At 47.7% G+C, this 12000-nt stretch overlaps 1 protein-coding gene across 2 annotated transcripts in view; it reads right to left on the bottom strand.

Moving 5' to 3' along the window:
- The window catches only part of FBXL6 (F-box and leucine rich repeat protein 6), a 140590-nt gene extending 129387 nt beyond the window's left edge, over positions 1-11203 (bottom strand). The window contains exon 1 of one of the 2 annotated variants that reach the window (XM_088463922.1): positions 11061-11203. The gene's annotated coding sequence lies outside the window, so the exon portion shown is untranslated. The remainder of the gene's footprint in view (positions 1-11060) is intronic. The other variant, XM_088463921.1, reaches the window with a different exon arrangement.
- Positions 11204-12000: the final 797 nt, after the last annotated feature.

A 12000-nucleotide genomic window follows, 5' to 3' on the forward strand; every position in this document is an offset into this window, starting at 1 on the left:
ATAGATGGCTATAAGGGTATATATAGAGTGTAATAGATGGCTATAAGAGTATATATAGGGTGTAATAGAAGGCTATAAGGGTATATATAGAGTGTAATAGATGGCTATAAGGGTATAGATAGGGTGTAATACATGGCTATAAGGGTGTGTATAGGGTGTAATAGATGGCTACAAGGGTATATATAGGGTGTAATAGATGGCTATAAGGGTATAAATAGGGTGTAATAGATGGCTATAAGGGTGTGTATTGGGTGTAATAGATGGCTATAAGGGTGTGTATAGGGTGTAATAGATGGCTATAAGGGTATATATAGAGTGTAATAGATGGCTATAAGGGTATAGATAGGGTGTAATACATTGCTATAAGGGTGTGTGTAGTGTGTAATAGATGGCTACAAGGGTATATATAGGGTGTAATAGATGGCTATAAGGGTATAAATAGGGTGTAATAGATGGCTATAAGGGTGTGTATTGGGTGTAATAGATGGCTATAAGGGTTTATACATAGGGTGTAATAGATGGCTATAAGGGTGTGTATAGGGTGTAATAGATGGCTATAAGGGTTTATATATAGGGTGTAATAGATGGCTATAAGGGTTTATATATAGGGTGTAATAGATGGCTATAAGGGTTTATATATAGGGTGTAATAGATGGCTATAAGGGTATATATATAGGGTGTAATAGATGGCTATAAGGGTTTATATATAGGGTGTTATAGATGTCTATAAGGGTATATATATAGGGTGTAATAGATGGCTATAAGGGTTTATATATAGGGTGTAATAGATGGCTATAAGGGTATATATAGGGTGTAATAGATGGCTATAAGGGTATATATAGGGTGTAATAGATGGCTATAAGGGTATAGAGTGTAATAGATGGCTATAAGGGTATATATAGGGTGTAATAGATGGCTATGGGGGTATATATAGGGTGTAATAGATGGCTATGGGGGTATATATAGGGTGTAATAGATGGCTATAAGGGTATAGATAGGGTGTAATAGATGGCTATAAGGGTATAGAGTGTAATAGATGGCTATAAGGGTATATATAGGGTGTAATAGATGGCTATGGGGGTATAGATAGGGTGTAATAGATGGCTATAAGGGTATATATAGGGTGTAATAGATGGCTATAAGGGTTTATATATAGGGTGTAATAGATGGCTATAAGGGTTTATATATAGGGTGTAATAGATGGCTATAAGGGTTTATATATAGGGTGTAATAGATGGCTATAAGGGTATATATAGGGTGTAATAGATGGCTATGGGGGTATATATAGGGTGTAATAGATGGCTATAAGGGTATAGAGTGTAATAGATGGCTATAAGGGTATATATAGGGTGTAATAGATGGCTATAAGGGTACATATATAGGGTGTAATAGATGGCTATGGGGGTATATATAGGGTGTAATAGATGGCTATAAGGGTATAGATAGGGTGTAATAGATGGCTATAAGGGTATAGATAGGGTGTAATAGATGGCTATAAGGGTACATATATAGGGTGTAATAGATGGCTATAAGGGTATAGAGTGTAATAGATGGCTATAAGGGTATATATAGGGTGTAATAGATGGCTATGGGGGTATAGATAGGGTGTAATAGATGGCGATAAGGGTATATATAGGGTGTAATAGATGGCTATAAGGGTGTATATATAGGGTGTAATAGATGGCTATAAGGGTATAGAGTGTAATAGATGGCTATAAGGGTATATATAGAGTGTAATAGATGGCTATGGGGGTATAGATAGGGTGTAATAGATGGCGATAAGGGTATATATAGGGTGTAATAGATGGCTATAAGGGTGTATATATAGAGTGTAATAGATGGCTATAAGGGTATATATAGGGTGTAATAGATGGCTATAAGGGTATATATAGGGTGTAATAGATGGCTATAAGGGTTTATATATAGGGTGTAATAGATGGCTATAAGGGTTTATATATAGGGTGTAATAGATGGCTATAAGGGTTTATATATAGGGTGTAATAGATGGCTATGGGGGTATATATAGGGTGTAATAGATGGCTATAAGGGTATAGAGTGTAATAGATGGCTATAAGGGTATATATAGGGTGTAATAGATGGCTATAAGGGTATATATAGGGTGTAATAGATGGCTATGGGGGTATAGATAGGGTGTAATAATATGAGATATGGTAAGAACTTACCCTTGTTATCTCTATTTCTACGAAGTCCATAGGGTTCCACAGGATACCTTGGGGTATAGGTGTGACGTCAGTCGCAGGGCACCAAAGAGTTAAGCTTTCAGCCTCCCAGGATGCACTAGGTCCCCCTCCTATACCCCGCCCCCGGGCCAAGGCACCTCAGTTAGTTACCAAGCCATAGGCCGGAGGAGGAGAAGGAAGAGAGAGAACAAAGATCTGGACACATACAAGAATCACATTCTCACCAGAGGGAGACGGAAAACCGGTGACCAGAGCAAAGCCCATCTGCAGCACAGGTGCGACAGGGCGGGAGTCCTGTGGAACCCTATGGACTTCGTAGAAATAGAGATAACAAGGGTAAGTTCTTACCATATCTCATATTTTCTACTTCAGGGTCCATAGGGTATCCACAGGATACCTTGGGGATGTCCCAAAGCAGTATCCTTTAAGGGTGGGGACGCTCCTGTGCAGAAAGGAGAATCCGCCGCCCGAAGGAAGCATCCTGAGAGGCGAAGGTGTCAAACCTGTAATACCTCACGAAGGTATGGACAGAAGACCACGTAGCAGCCTTGCAGATCTGAACTGCCGAGGCACCACGTCGAGCTGCCCACGAAGGACCCACAGACCTAGTGGAATGAGCCTTCAGAGAAAGAGGGACCGGTAGGCCTTCATGAAGATAAGCTTCAGAAATAGCCATACGGATCCAGGCTGCCAAAGTTTGCTTTGAAGCAGGCCAACCCTTTTTACGGAAGCCAAAGAGGACAAACAAAGCGTCCGACTTCCTAAACGAAGAAGTGCGGTCAACATAAGTCCTTAAGGCCCGCACAACATCCAAAGAGGCCTCACCCACGGAAAGACCCGGTGAGTTAAAGGCCGGAACAACTATTTCCTCGTTAATATGAAACTGGGAAATAACTTTGGGAAGAAACTCGGGCCGAGTGCGGAGCACTGCCCTGTTCCCATAAAAAACCAAGAAAGGGGGTCTACAAGAAAGAGCCCCTAACTCAGAAACACGTCTGGCCGAAGCAATGGCCAGAAGGAAAACAGTCTTAGCTGTTAGCCATTTAAGATCCACTGAGCCCAGTGGTTCAAACGGCGGTCCTTGGAGAGCCCTCAGGACCACAGCCAAATCCCAAGGCGCCACAGGTGGAACAAAGGGCGGCTGAATGCGGAGAACACCCTGCATAAAGGTGCGCACATCCGGGATTGTAGCAATCCTACGGTGAAACCAGACAGATAGGGCCGAAACCTGTACCTTCAAAGAAGCAAGGCGAAGCCCATGATCTAGTCCCGCTTGCAGGAAGGCGAGAATCCGAGACAGACGAAACTCCCGCGGTGCATAACCTCTCGGTCGACACCACTGGAAGAACGTATGCCACACGCGATGGTATATCCTCGCGGAAGACGGTTTCCGAGCTCGTAACATGGTACGCACCACAGAGCTGGAAAACCCCCGGGACCTCAGCATGGCCGTCTCAACAGCCACGCCGTCAAAGACAGCCGAGTCAGGTCCGGGTGAAGGCAAGGACCCTGAGACAGAAGGTCCGGTCGTAGCGGCAACCGCAGAGGAATGTCCACGGACAGACCCTGAAGGTCTGAGAACCAGTGCCGTCTGGGCCACGCGGGAGCTATCAACAGGAGCGTCCCTCCTTCCTGTTTGAATTTCCGGATTACCCGTGGAAGAAGGGAGACCGGAGGGAACAGGTATGCGAACCGGAACGTCCACCGGACGGACAGAGCATCCACCAGAGACGCCCCTTCGTCTCTTGTGCGAGACCCGTACACCGGCAACTTGTTGTTGTGCCGGGACGCCATGAGGTCGATTTCTGGAAGACCCCACCTGTCCACCAGTAGTTGAAAAACGTCCGGGTGCAGGGACCATTCCCCCGGATGAACGTCCTGGCGACTTAGAAAGTCCGCCTCCCAATTGAGCACTCCCGGGATGAAGACCGCTGATATGGCCGGAAGATTGCGCTCCGCCCAAACCAGGATCCGAGAGACCTCTACGAGAGCCGCCCGACTGCGAGTTCCTCCTTGCCTGTTTATGTAGGCCACGGTGGTAGCGTTGTCCGACTGGACCTGCACCGGGCGACCCTGGAGAAACCGCTGTGCCTGCTGGAGAGCATTGAAGACCGCACGGAGTTCCAAGATATTTATTGGAAGCTCCGCTTCTGTCGGCGTCCACCTGCCCTGGAACAAGTGTGGACCCGAAACTGCTCCCCAGCCCCGAAGACTGGCGTCCGTTGTCAACAGGACCCAATTTGGAACCCAGAACGGACGTCCCTTGTTGAGGTGGGTCGTCTGTAACCACCACGTAAGGGACAGGCGAACCTCCTGGGTGAGCACAATCGTCTGGGACTTCAGAGACTGAGTCAGGCCGTTCCACTTGGACAGGATCAGGTGCTGCAGAGGTCTGGAGTGAAACTGGGCGTATTCCACCATGTCGAACACCGACACCATGGAGCCCAGTAACCTCATCGCCGAGTGTAAGGACACCCTGCGGCTGTGCAGACAACTGCGCACCCTTGACTGTAAAGCAGAGATCTTGTCCTCCATCACGAAGATCCTTTGCTGTCCCGAGTCCAATAAGGCTCCAAGATGCAGAATCCTCCGAGACGGGATTAGAGTGGACTTCTGCCAGTTGATTAGCCAGCCGTGCCGTTGCAGCAGTGCAATGGTCAGGTCCAAGTGGCGTAACAGGAGCTCTGGAGATCCTGCCACCAATAACAGGTCGTCCAAATACGGCAACATGCGGACTCCCTGCAGCCGCAGAGAAGCCGCCATGACCGCCATCACCTTGGTGAAAACACGTGGTGCTGTTGCCAGGCCAAAAGGTAACGCCCGAAACTGGAAGTGGTCGCTGCTGATTGCAAACCTGAGGAACTGTTGATGGCGCCAAAGAATAGGGACATGCAGGTAAGCGTCCTGTATGTCCAATGACACCAAGTAGTCCCCAGGTTCCAGCGCCAGAATGATGGACCGTAGGGTCTCCATCCGAAACTTCGGGACCCGCAAAGACTTGTTGAGTGCTTTGAGGTTGAGAATCGGACGATATGACCCATTGGGTTTCTGTACCAAAAATAGATTTGAATAGAAACCCTGGCCCCTCTGGGAGAATGGAACCGCCACTATAACTCCAGCCTGGAGCATAGTGTGCAATACCTTCCGCAGCTCCGTAGCCTTGTTCCGGTCTGATGGGAGACCCGTGGTGAAGAAGCGAGCCGGGGGTCTGTGCCGGAAGGAGAGGGCGTATCCGTGGGAAACCACCTCCAGAACCCAAGTGTCTGTCGTAGTGGTCGACCAACACTGGGCGAACTGTAGCAGGCGGCCTCCCACCCTGGGATCCCCCAAAGGGAGGCCCGGACCGTCAGGCCGCAGGCTTGCCATCTGGCTTGGGGGCCGGACGTCTGGTACTCCATGCCTGCTTCCGGGGCTTGACCGATTTCTTAGGGCCAGCCTGTCGAGGAAACGACTGTGGTTTGGGCCTGCCCTGGGCCCTAGATGACCGAAAGGACGATGGTCCCGAACCAGAAGGAGCAGCGGCCGACGGGAGACAGGCAGATTTGGCTGCCGCCAGCGTGGCCACAATCTTATCCAGATCCGGACCGAAGAGAACTTCTCCGGTAAACGGCAACGCTTCCAGACCTTTCTTGGAATCTGCGTCCGCCTTCCAGGATCGCAGCCACAAGGTGCGACGAGCAGCTACCGCTGCTGAAGAAATTCTAGACACCAGAGTACTAATGTCTAGAGCCGCCTCGTTGATGTAGGTGGCCGAATCACGGAGATTGCCAATCAACTCCGCCTGATCGTCCGGACAGTCGGATTCAAAAGAAGCCTCTAATGAATCCGCCCAGCGCTCCATCGCTCTGGCAACCCAGCAAATGGCCATAGCCGGCCGTGCTGCCCCCCCTGCAAGGGAATAAGCGGACTTCAGGCAGATTTCTACCTTGCGGTCCGTAGCATCCTTAAGGGAGGACATGGATGGCATCGGCAATGTGGCACTACGGACAAGACGGGTCACGTGAGAATCCACCTGTGGAGGGGATTCCCACTTCGCAAAATAATTATCCGCGAACGGATAAGCCACCGCCAGGCGTCTCTGCGGCTGGTATCTTTTGCCAGGTTGTTTCCACGCCTCCTCTAAATGGTCCACCAACTGACCCGAAAGAGGAAAGACTGTGGCATCGCCCTTCACATCTTTGAAAAAGGCATACTTAGATTTAGCCGCTGGGGGAACTTCGTCCTCAATCACCAAGGCTGTGCGGACCGCCCGAATAAGTCCAGGAATATATACTTTGGACTTAGCATCAGCGTCCTTAGTATGGAGAGGTTCCTGATCGTAAGGATCTAGAATCTCCCCATCATCAGACGTCCCTTCGTCATCCTCATAAGGAGCGGACAGAGATGCCACCGGCCTTTTATGAGACCGCATCACAGACTCCCCTTGCAACACATCCGACAAGTGCTGTACAGAACTCGTCAGGGAGTTAACCCACGCTGGCTCCTGAGAACCCGGGAGCGGGGAAATAGGGAGACTGTGGGGTACCACCAATTGTCGTGGGAACCCCTGCATGGGTGATGACACCACAGACTGCTGGGACAAACCCATCGGAGTAAACGCGGGCTGCGGAGCTAACTGGCCCACTAAAGCTGTTAACGCCTGAGCGAAACAAGCCCAGGGCGGCTCCTGTACCGGTGCTGTAACCGTAATAGGCCGCGCCATGGACAAACACTGCCGGCAAAGGCCCTCCGCGCTACCCTCCCCCTCCGCTAACGGTACTTTGCACGTGGTACACTGTAGCCGGAGGGGAAAATCACTTTCAGACATGATGGCACCACGTATGTGACCTCTCTCACCAATTAAGTATTAAATAGGCGAGAGACCACCCTGCAGCACCGCACCGCAAGGGCTTTAGCAGAAAGAACAGGGACAGTAATAAAGCTGACAGTTTAGAGAAGAAAAGATTACAGGCAGCAGCGCTAGCACAGTCACATACAATGCAGAAAAATAACAATTCCTGCACTAACAGCGCTGATCACTCAACTACACAGACACAGGGCCTGGTAGGACACAGCGCTGCATACACAGACCTGACCACAGCGGAGGAGAGGTATGCGGGGGGACCCAGACCACGATGCTTCCGTCCAGCGCTTCCAGCAGCGTTCACCATGCGTTCTGGAGAAGATGGCCGCCGAGGAGCAGAGAGGAGGCTGGCCTGGGGGAGGAGCGCTGCCACAGGACCAGTCGGCAGCATGCAGAGAGGGCTGTGTGCAGCGGGGGAGGCGCCGGCTGTGAGACAGGGAAGGCGCGCTCCCCTGGCATGCATTTAACCCCTGGGACGCCGCAGCGCTACCGCTCTGCTGCGGTCCGCTGTCCCAGGGGGTAGTGGAAGCGCAGGTTGGTCGCCTGGCTCCACGCTGCAGCCAGTCCCCAGGGAGCCCCCTGCCTGGGGACTTAGGACCATGTGATCAGCGGGGACCCACCGCGGGACCCCGCTGCTTACCTCTGTCCCCCTTGAATCCGGCCATGGTCCGGAACATCTGGGGTCACCGCTAGCTGTGACCCCAGACGCCCACCAGCATCCCCGGATCAGTACCGGCGTTCTGGTACCGGCGGGGTGTAGGGAAGACAGCATGGACGTCAGGACTGACTGTCCATGCTGTTCATCCAGATGTGCAGCCACAGCTGCATGAAGAATAAGCTTCAGGGGCTCTAGCCCCCACTCCAACAGGTGCACCCGACTCCGGCCGGGCACCAAACTAAACTGAGGTGCCTTGGCCCAGGGGCGGGGTATAGGAGGGGGACCTAGTGCATCCTGGGAGGCTGAAAGCTTAACTCTTTGGTGCCCTGCGACTGACGTCACACCTATACCCCAAGGTATCCTGTGGATACCCTATGGACCCTGAAGTAGAAAGATGTCTATAAGGGTATATATAGGGTGTAATAGATGGCTATAAGGGTATATATAGGGTGTAATAGATGGCTATAAGGGTATATATAGGGTGTAATAGATGGCTATGGGGGTATATATAGGGTGTAATAGATGGCTATGGGGGTATATATAGGGTGTAATAGATGGCTATGGGGGTATATATAGGGTGTAATAGATGGCTATAAGGGTATAGAGTGTAATAGATGGCTATAAGGGTATATATAGGGTGTAATAGATGGCTATAAGGGTATATATAGGGTGTAATAGATGGCTATTAGGGTATAGAGTGTAATAGATGGCTATAAGGGTATATATAGGGTGTAATAGATGGCTATAAGGGTATATATAGGGTGTAATAGATGGCTATGGGGGTATATATAGGGTGTAATAGATGGCTATAAGGGTATATATAGGGTGTAATAGATGGCTATGGGGGTATATATAGGGTGTAATAGATGGCTATAAGGGTATAGATAGGGTGTAATAGATGGCTATAAGGGTATAGAGTGTAATAGATGGCTATAAGGGTATATATAGGGTGTAATAGATGGCTATGGGGGTATAGATAGGGTGTAATAGATGGCTATAAGGGTATATATAGGGTGTAATAGATGGCTATAAGGGTTTATATATAGGGTGTAATAGATGGCTATAAGGGTTTATATATAGGGTGTAATAGATGGCTATAAGGGTTTATATATAGGGTGTAATAGATGGCTATAAGGGTATATATAGGGTGTAATAGATGGCTATGGGGGTATATATAGGGTGTAATAGATGGCTATAAGGGTATAGAGTGTAATAGATGGCTATAAGGGTATATATAGGGTGTAATAGATGGCTATAAGGGTACATATATAGGGTGTAATAGATGGCTATGGGGGTATATATAGGGTGTAATAGATGGCTATAAGGGTATAGATAGGGTGTAATAGATGGCTATAAGGGTATAGATAGGGTGTAATAGATGGCTATAAGGGTACATATATAGGGTGTAATAGATGGCTATAAGGGTATAGAGTGTAATAGATGGCTATAAGGGTATATATAGGGTGTAATAGATGGCTATGGGGGTATAGATAGGGTGTAATAGATGGCGATAAGGGTATATATAGGGTGTAATAGATGGCTATAAGGGTGTATATATAGGGTGTAATAGATGGCTATAAGGGTATAGAGTGTAATAGATGGCTATAAGGGTATATATAGAGTGTAATAGATGGCTATGGGGGTATAGATAGGGTGTAATAGATGGCGATAAGGGTATATATAGGGTGTAATAGATGGCTATAAGGGTGTATATATAGAGTGTAATAGATGGCTATAAGGGTATATATAGGGTGTAATAGATGGCTATAAGGGTATATATAGGGTGTAATAGATGGCTATAAGGGTTTATATATAGGGTGTAATAGATGGCTATAAGGGTTTATATATAGGGTGTAATAGATGGCTATAAGGGTTTATATATAGGGTGTAATAGATGGCTATGGGGGTATATATAGGGTGTAATAGATGGCTATAAGGGTATAGAGTGTAATAGATGGCTATAAGGGTATATATAGGGTGTAATAGATGGCTATAAGGGTATATATAGGGTGTAATAGATGGCTATGGGGGTATAGATAGGGTGTAATAGATGTCTATAAGGGTATATATAGGGTGTAATAGATGGCTATAAGGGTATATATAGGGTGTAATAGATGGCTATAAGGGTATATATAGGGTGTAATAGATGGCTATGGGGGTATATATAGGGTGTAATAGATGGCTATGGGGGTATATATAGGGTGTAATAGATGGCTATGGGGGTATATATAGGGTGTAATAGATGGCTATAAGGGTATAGAGTGTAATAGATGGCTATAAGGGTATATATAGGGTGTAATAGATGGCTATAAGGGTATATATAGGGTGTAATAGATGGCTATTAGGGTATAGAGTGTAATAGATGGCTATAAGGGTATATATAGGGTGTAATAGATGGCTATAAGGGTATATATAGGGTGTAATAGATGGCTATAAGGGTATAGAGTGTAATAGATGGCTATAAGGGTATATATAGAGTGTAATAGATGGCTATGGGGGTATATATAGGGTGTAATAGATGGCTATAAGGGTATATATAGGGTGTAATAGATGGCTATGGGGGTATATATAGGGTGTAATAGATGGCTATAAGGGTATATATAGGGTGTAATAGATGGCTATGGGGGTATATATAGGGTGTAATAGATGGCTATGGGGGTATAGAGTGTAATAGATGGCTATAAGGGTATAGAGTGTAATAGATGGCTATAAGGGTATATATAGGGTGTAATAGATGGCTATGGGGGTATAGATAGGGTGTAATAGATGGCTATAAGGGTATATATAGGGTGTAATAGATGGCTATAAGGGTATATATAGGGTGTAATAGATGGCTATGGGGGTATATATAGGGTGTAATAGATGGCTATAAGGGTATAGATAGGGTGTAATAGATGGCTATAAGGGTATATATAGGGTGTAATAGATGGCTATGGGGGTATATATAGGGTGTAATAGATGGCTATAAGGGTATAGATAGGGTGTAATAGATGGCTATGGGGGTATATATAGGGTGTAATAGATGGCTATAAGGGTATATATAGGGTGTAATAGATGGCTATAAGGGTAAAGATAGGGTGTAATAGATGGCTATGGGGGTATATATAGGGTGTAATAGATGGCTATGGGGGTATATATAGGGTGTAATAGATGGCTATGGGGGTATATATAGGGTGTAATAGATGGCTATAAGGGTATAGAGTGTAATAGATGGCTATGGGGGTATATATAGGGTGTAATAGATGGCTATAAGGGTATATATAGGGTGTAATAGATGGCTATAAGGGTATAGAGTGTAATAGATGGCTATAAGGGTATATATAGGGTGTAAGCCAGGTATATAGGAGCACACACTTACCGGAAGGGGACCCGGGCAGGAACTCTGAGGGCCACACACTACACTATTATTGTTTCCTCCATCCTTCACAGACGCCGCTCAGGCTGCGGCTCCTGATTGGCTGGGCGGCCATCTTTGTACACTCAAGTTACCCGGCTGTAGGACTCAGACATAGCCCCCCTTTCCTAGGGTACAGAGCCTCCGCCATCTTGGTACACCCAGGAAAGCGGATCGCAGCCGCCGGCCAATCACCGTGTGCGGGAAGCACGTGCAGCGCGGACAGGAGGACGGAGCTGCCAGAGTCCTCTACAGGTGAGGAGAGCCCCTGCCAGCGGCCGCACCCGACCCCCCGGCTCCGGCCTTGTACCCCGCCGCCCTGAGACAGCGAGATGAGCTCCGGCTGGGTCTATAACAGGGCTCCCAGGGCACACACAGTGCAGGCTTTAAGGATAGCCATACTTCAGCTTAGGTGACTCAATTAGTACCTCTTATTTTTGAGTTAACCATCTGTGCTCAAGCCTGGATATAACTAAAGCCGGGACTGTTAGTGTTCCTGAGGACGGAGGTTAGGGATCACTGGTCTATACAGAGAGATGGGGGCTTCATCTGCGTCTATACAGAGAGAGAGAGATGGGGGCTTCATCTGGGTCTATACAGAGAGAGAGATGGGGGCTTCATCTGGGTCTATACAGAGAGAGAGAGATGGGGGCTTCATCTGGGTCTATACAGAGAGAGAGATGGGGGCTCTAACTGGGTCTATACAGAGAGAGAGATGGGGGCTTCATCTGGGTCTATACAGAGAGAGAGAGAGAGATGGGGGCTTCATCTGGGTCTATACAGAGAGAGAGATGGGGGCTCTAACTGGGTCTATACAGAGAGAGAGATGGGGGCTTCATCTGGGTCTATACAGAGAGAGAGAGAGATGGGGGCTTCATCTGGGTCTATACAGAGAGAGATGGGG

Source organism: Taudactylus pleione, unplaced genomic scaffold (assembly GCF_031769625.1).
Source record: "Taudactylus pleione unplaced genomic scaffold, aTauple2 ptg001498l, whole genome shotgun sequence".
Taxonomy (NCBI): domain Eukaryota; kingdom Metazoa; phylum Chordata; class Amphibia; order Anura; family Myobatrachidae; genus Taudactylus; species Taudactylus pleione.